General features: G+C 49.9%; 1 long non-coding RNA gene across 4 annotated transcripts in view; it reads right to left on the bottom strand.

The window, feature by feature from the left end:
• Nucleotides 677–6000, bottom strand: part of LOC102157750 — a 48541-nt gene continuing 43217 nt past the window's right edge. For 3 of the 4 annotated variants that reach the window (XR_297198.3, XR_001303288.2, XR_297197.3), the window contains one exon: nt 677–5740. This is a non-coding gene — a long non-coding RNA (uncharacterized LOC102157750). Of the gene's footprint in view, nt 5919–6000 lie in introns of all 4 variants that reach the window. The other variant, XR_001303287.2, reaches the window with a different exon arrangement.

Genomic DNA, 6000 nt, shown 5'->3' with positions numbered 1-6000 from the left:
CTGTGGCCACTGGCCTACACCATAGCCATACCAACATTAGGTCTGAGCAGAATCTGTGACCCATACCACAGCTCACGTCTATGCCAAATCCTTAACCCACTAAGTGAGGCCAGGGATTGAACCGGCATCCTCATGGATGCTAGTCAGATTCATTTCTGCTGAACCATGACAGGAACTCCAGTTCTCTCATTTTCTAATCTCTACTTGTTGTCATCTTATTCTACTTTCAAAGAGGATTTTCTAAATGTTATCTCCAATCCTATTTATTAAAAAAAAATCTTCTAAATTCTTCTACTTTATTTTTATTTGGTTTCTTTTTCTTTCTAAATTTCTATTAAGAGAAATTGCAAATATATAGAAAAGTTGAAAAACAAATATATCTAACATTCTTTTCCCTACCATCTAGGTCAATGATGTTCGACTGAAATGTAATGTGAACCACATATGTAACTCTAAACTCTCTAGTAGCCAATGCTACAGTCATGGCACCACCGGATCTAAGCCACATCTGTGAGCTATGCTGTAGCTTGCAGCAAGAGCAGATCCTTATTCTACTGGTTGAGGCCAGGGATCGAACCAGCATCTTCACAGAGGCAACATCCGGTCCCTAGCTCACTGAGCTACAATGGATTGCCTATTCTTTTTTTTTTTTTTTTTTTTTTGTCTTTTTGCTATTTCTTGGGCCGCTCCCGCGGCATATGGAGATTCCCAGGCTAGGGGTCCAATAGGAGCTGTAGCCACTGGCCTACACCAGAGCCACTGCAATGCAGGATCTAAGCTGCGTCTGTAACCTACACCACAGCTCATGGCAACGCCGGATCGTTAACCCACTGAGCAAGGGCAGGGACTGAACCCGCAACTTCATGGTTCCTAGTCGGATTCGTTAACCACTGCGCCACAACGGGAACTCCTCATTTTTAAGATTAAGGCTCTGATTATATAAACAGGACTTGTGCCTAGTGGATTTGATGGCAGCTGAATTTTTCATTGAGAAACCTTAAAATGTCAATATCTGTAGGACTCTTCTCTTGGGACAATTTCCCTAAAGAGAATCCCTGGAATTTGCTGGGGGATATAAACCTGTTTCCAATGTTCTGATGTTGAATGGTGAAGGGCTCATGGAAACTTACTGTTCAGTGTTCAGACTTGCACTTAATCCCTTGCCTCAGCTGTGTAATCCTCTCTGTTGGTAAGCCAGACCATTTTCTGCCAGAGTGGGGAAGGCAGTATCCAGCTGTATAAGGAGGAGGGGATCTGGGATTATCACTGCTCCTTAACCCACTTCCCACCAATCGTCCTCAGCCCCCATTCCGGGACCCCCCACCCCTTAGAGGGATCTGGCATTCCCAAGTGCTAATACGTTCAAGGCTCCCAGAGCTTGAAGCACCAGCTTCTTATTGTCATTCTCCCCAGCCCCCACCCCCTACCCCAGGCAGCTAGGGTGCAGCATCTGCCATGCTAAGTAACTGTCCATCCCTTCTCAGCTTCCAGAATCTTGCCAACTACTTCTTGTCCTTGTGCCTCATCATGATCATCTTGTTGGGGTTTAGGAGATCAAAGAGATGAAAGTGTATAGTCCTACATACTTTCTCTTAAGCAATAGCCCATTCTCTGGGGGTAAAAACTGAGGCTTAGAGAAACCTGGAAGAGATACCATGCCAAATTCCAACCCCACTAAAAAAGCAGCATGGCCAGAGACTTTATTTCTTTTCCTTTTTAATATCATTTTCTTATTTTTGGTATCTCTTCTTCCCTCTTTTCCCCCTCACCCTGTTTTTCTCTTTTCTTTCCCTCCCATTCTTTTTCTCTCCCTCTCTCTCCATCAATCCCTGACTTCTTCCTTTGGTAAATCAGGACCTTGTCAATCTACACCAGTGATTCTCAACCAGGGTTGAGTGTGCACTGCTCCCCCAAGAAACATCTGCAACTGGGGAGGGGGATGGTGCTACTGGTACCTAGTGGGTAGAGGCCAAGGATGCTGCCAAACATCCTACAACGTGCAGGGAAGCCCCACGACAAAGAATCCTCCAGCCCAATATGTCAATATCACTGAGGATGAGAAACTCCAGTCTCCTGTAACCCCTACCTCACATACCGTCCCCTGTCCCTCTCAGAGGAGATGTGTGTGGATAGCAGAGGCCGAGAGAGGAAGCCATTGCCAGCAGCCAGCTGTGCTGTGTAGCCCAGGCAGTGGGCGGGATGCAGCCTCAGGAATCTGCCAGTATTGCTTTTGGCTTTCTCGGGGTCAGACAATCTGGTGGGAAAGCTCTCCTTAGCCACTTTAGCTGCTGCTGCCAGCTGTTTACCTGACTGTGGAACTACCCCTGGTGCTGGCTCAGAGCAGGTAATGAAAATACAGCCTGCCCACTGCCCATCTCAGACTGGCCTCTCCTGCCGCCGTGAGGGCTGAGGAGTAGCTTCTGATGTATGTGAGCAATGGAAACCTACCTCTTCCTGAATCTGTCCTAACAGCCTGCCTGAAGCCCTCCTAGAATCAGTGTGAGGTGGGATAGTGGGCCAGACAAGGGCTGGCCTGCCTTCCATGCCTATAACTCTCCACTACCAAAGCCTCCACAGGCTGCACTGACTTCCCAAACTTGGTAGAAATGGAGGAAAATTGTGGGGCAGGTTGGATCCTGGCTTTGATGAACTCAGTGAAGGAGGCCAGGACAGCTTAAGGCCAAGAGGAGAATACTGGAGAGATCTGGTGGGGTTCCTTGGCTCCAACTCTATTTTAGACTCTGTGGCCCTTCAATATTCCTTCTCCCATTCTACACAGTAATAGAATTTTTAGCTGGCACATGGCTGCCCAGCCCATGACTACATTTCCTAGACTCTTGCATCTAGATGAGTCCACATGACTAATTTCTGGCCAATGAGATATGAGCAGAAGTGCCAGGGGCAGCATCTGGATCATGGATCTGGATTTATTTATTTATTTATTGGTCTTTTTGCCTTTTCTAGGGCCGCTCCCGTGGCTTATGGAGGTTCCCAGGCTAGGGGTCAAATCGGAGCTGTAGCCGCTGCCCTGCGCCAGAGCCACATCAACATGGGATCCGAGCCGCATCTGTGACTTACCCCACAGCTCACGGCAACGCTGGATCCTTAACCCACTGAGCAAGGCCAGGGACTGAACCCTCAACCTCATGGTTCCTAGTTGGATTCGTTAACCACTGAGCCACCACGGGAACTCCGAATATCTGGATCTTTAAAAGAAGGGAGCAAATGTGATGGCAGGAGCTGAAGCATCCTTTTGGACCACATGAAACCATGTGCTGATGGTGACAGAGCACCAAGGCCAAAGACACCTAGCTTTCCGCCATCATTGAGCTCCATACCATCTACTCAGACTTTTGACAGGAGAGAGAAATGAAGCTGTTTCTTGTTTAAGCCACTATATTTTGGGGTCTCTTTTTAATAGCAGCCTAACACGCATCCTAACTAAAATAACTCTTCAGAGAAGTCTTACATGAGCTACTCCCAGCCTAGGCAAAGTGGGTGTCATTTCTTGCACCAGGGTCACATTTACAGTTAATTTATGATGGAGCTAAGGCTTGAAGCCAGGTTCAAGCACTGGCCTGGATGAAGCCCAAAGTTCTTTCCATCTCTGACATTCTAGGATTCTCTGAAACCATCAAGGGCTATGGCAGGCACCAGGGAACTCTGGCTCCCTGGAAATTGTTACACCCAGTCTCACTAATACAATGGTCTTTCTTGCTCTCTGCCCTCTCCAGCTGTACTGCTCTTTAGTTCCTCAGACCAGCCATGCTCCATCTTACCCCAGGGCCTTTGCTTGTGCTGTTCTCTCTGCCTGGAATACATTTCTCTCTCCTCTTCACCAAAGTCGCCTCTTCAAAAGCTCAAGCACCACTTCTTCAGGAAAGCCTTATCGGCCAATCCCTCAAGCCTGAAAACTTCACAAGAGTAGGAACCACGTCTGGTTTTGGCTTATCATATCTCAAATGATATGATATGGTGCACAGCAAACAACTGTGAAATGAATGAATAAATACATCTGGCAGACCACAGGCGGAGCCAGCCGTACCTGCAGTCTGGGAGATGGCTGGGCTGACCTCACACGGCGACTTGCAGACTCCGAGAAGGGAATCTGCTAAGAGCGATGTTGTCATTCATGCCTTGTCCACAAGGAAACCCTCATTCAGGGTCCAGGAAGCATCTAGAGAAAAGCCTCCAGAACTTGAATATGTAAATGGATAACCAGGCTCTGACTCAGTAAGTCTGTGTTGGACCCGAGATGCTGCATTTCTAAGAAGCTTCCATGCCGTGCTGCCAGCTGTGATCCACTTTGAGGGGCGAGGCCCTGGGGCACCTCAGCTTCCCTCTAGGAGTCCATCTGTCCATCTGTCCACTCTCAGGTTCTGTCTCTGCAGGGGGCCCCAGAGCCCAGCTCCTTAGTCCAGGGAGGCACCTTCATCCCTGCAGCCTCCCAGGACAGTATCCAAGATCAAGGCCCAATCTGTTCACCCCAGAGGCGCCACATCACAAACCTGGCAACCCCACCCCCATGCCAGCCACCACCTCCTTCCGTCTCTGGACTGATTCTCCATCTTGGCATTGGTGGCTGCTGTGACGCCCTTGGACAAGTGCCACCCCTTTAACTCTGTTTTGCCAGGGTTAATTGACTTTAAAATGCAAAGGTAGTGTGTGTGTGTATGTGTGTGTGTGTGTGTTTAGGAAGGTTATGTCAGAAATGTGAACACAGGCTTGTCCACGGGATCCCCTTGTTGTATGGTGTGAGTATGTGTGTCCGTCTGTCTGTCCTCAAGTCCTTCAGGGTTGATGTCCTGGGCGCTGCCCCCGGTGCAGTGCTGTGTGTGTGTGCAGAGCAAGGCGGGGAAGGCAGGAAGGAAAGACCCAGGCACCAGTAGCTTCGTTCCCGGGCCTCCTCCTCCTTCTCCCCTGAATAAACATCTTGTTTGTCCACCAGGCAGCAGCCCCAGGGCTCACCCTCCTCCTCCTGCCCTCCCCCGCAGGCCTCACGACGGGCCAGCTCTGCACAGGAAGTCTGGCTGAAGCACAATCCGGCGTGGAAAATGCCAGCAGGAGGCTCCACGCCAGGCCTGTTGATGGGTCCAGGCGGTGCCGAGGCCAGAGGTACCTTCTTCACACCGGCTCAGAGCGCAGCCTCGCCGCGCCACCCAACCGCCCTGGCGCCACTGGGAGCACAATGGAGCCATTGCAGAGCAAAATCCCATTCGTGGAATCTGTCTTCCCAGGACGAGAGCCCAGACTCAGCCCAGAAGGCTCTGGGGCTCCCTGTAAAATGGATCTCAGCTCCAGCGCCCGTCCTCCTCTTTGCTGGGGTCTGCGGCAAGCAGGTGGCAGGCAGGGGACCCAGCAGCTTCACAAGCTTGGAACCAAGGTGAAGGTAAAAGAGAGTAGGCGCCCTCTCACTAGAGGTGGGACCTGTTGCTTTGAGTTTCTGAGGTTACAGGTGTCAAATTTTTCTTTTCTTCTTTTTACTCCTGCACCTGCAGCATATAGAAGTTCCCAGGTCAGGGGTCAAATGAGTGCTCCAGCTGAGGCCTACACCACAGCCACCATCACACGGGATCTGAGGCTCTGCAAGGCCAGACCCTTCCTTAATCCACTGAGTGAGGCCAGGAATCGAACCTGTATCCTCGACAGAGACAATGTCGGGTTCCTTAACCCACTGAGCCACAACAGGAACTCCTACAGATGTCAAATGCTTCATCCCTTGGCCTCCAGGCTGGCTGAACTGCAAGAAAATGATTGGTCCCTAAGTTTAAAGCATTCCAGAAAAGTCACCTCAAAGCTTCTCTGCATCTCCCGGTCACTGGGGACTTCGTCCCCTCAGCCTTTCATGCGGACAATGTTAATTCTCGGGCACAGCCTCCAGTTTCCATGTTTATGAACGAACTGGAGGAGACCCTTTCCTAGGGACGGAAAGTGACAAAGGTCATGCAAGAGACAGAGAATGTTTTCCAAACCTAATTGGAATGGAACCCCATTCAGGGT

The sequence above is a fragment of the Sus scrofa genome, chromosome 7 (assembly GCF_000003025.6).
Source record: "Sus scrofa isolate TJ Tabasco breed Duroc chromosome 7, Sscrofa11.1, whole genome shotgun sequence".
Classification (NCBI taxonomy): Eukaryota; Metazoa; Chordata; class Mammalia; order Artiodactyla; family Suidae; genus Sus; species Sus scrofa.
The sequence above is the reverse complement of the archived record's forward strand: the minus strand, read 5'-3'. Positions and strand labels throughout refer to the sequence as shown.